The following is a 1,265-nucleotide window of genomic DNA, read 5'->3' on the forward strand; positions in this document are numbered from 1 at the left end:
ATCTTTATTCTGATGACAAGAATAAAACATCATAATATCCACCTTTTTCCTGAGAAACCGATGAGCGCTGCCATGGATTCTAACTTTCCTTTGTATGCTATTTGTTCTGGTCTCTATAGAAATCCATGTTAAAACGGGGTAAAAAAAATTCTAACTTATTTAAACTGACTTTTCAATATAACTAAATATAAAAGTATAAATCGGGAGCTGTATGTAGGATATATGCACTCATGTGTTTTCGACTCAGCTAACCTCAGGTCACCTCATGTAATATTTTTGATCATCAAAGGGTTACTCCACCGCAAAATGAAAATTTAGTCATTAATCACTTACCCCCATGTCATTCCAAACCTGTAAAAGCTTTCTTTAGAAAACAATTTAAGATATTTTGGATAAATCACTTACCCTCATGAGAAATAAAGCCTGTGTACTGCTCAGATTTGTCAAAATGGCGCTATTTGGAGAAACACAGAGAAGAGGAATTGCTGAATAAAGTCATTATTTTAGCTTTCTTTGTATACAAAAAGTATTCTTGTCGCTTCCTAATGTTACGGTTGAATTACTGGTAGCAGATGGACTATTATGACGATGCTTTTCATACTTTCCTGGACCTTCACAATGTTATTTATTTGGCAGTCTATGGGGAAGTCTCAAGCCTCCCGAATTTCATCCAAAATATCTTAAATTGTGTTCTGAAGACAAATAAAACTTTTACGGGTTTGGAACGACATGGGGGTATTGATTGATGACAAAATTTTCATTTTGCAGTTGAGTATCCCTTTGTGACTCAGTAAAATGATAAAACTATGGTGCCATGTGCTTTTTAAAACCATATTGATGTTATATTATCAGCTTGGAAAATACATTATTTTGACTAGAAGGACCAAAGACTGGACATTTAAAGCATTGTTCCAGAATGAGTCTTGCAACTTCCGTGTTCAGGAAAAAGGTGGATAGCAACCTACAGTAGGTGGACAACCAGAATGGCTAATATATCAGCATGTTTACCGCCGCCGTAGGGCTGCAGCATTAACTGCAAGTCAGTTGCGTGTTAAAATCAATCACGAAATACCACCAGGTAGTGCAAAGGGATGGATTGTAAACTGAATGTAATTGTAAAATATTGGTTTGTAAATGGAGATGAAAGGATGAAGTAAAACAACAACAACATTATAATATAACATTGTAAAATCCTTAAAAACCATTATAAAATTTACAGTGAGTTAATTTCTAAACGTGGGATAGTCATAGACTACAGTCTACAC

The sequence above is a fragment of the Carassius auratus genome, unplaced genomic scaffold (genome assembly GCF_003368295.1).
Source record: "Carassius auratus strain Wakin unplaced genomic scaffold, ASM336829v1 scaf_tig00217198, whole genome shotgun sequence".
Lineage (NCBI taxonomy): Eukaryota > Metazoa > Chordata > Actinopteri > Cypriniformes > Cyprinidae > Carassius > Carassius auratus.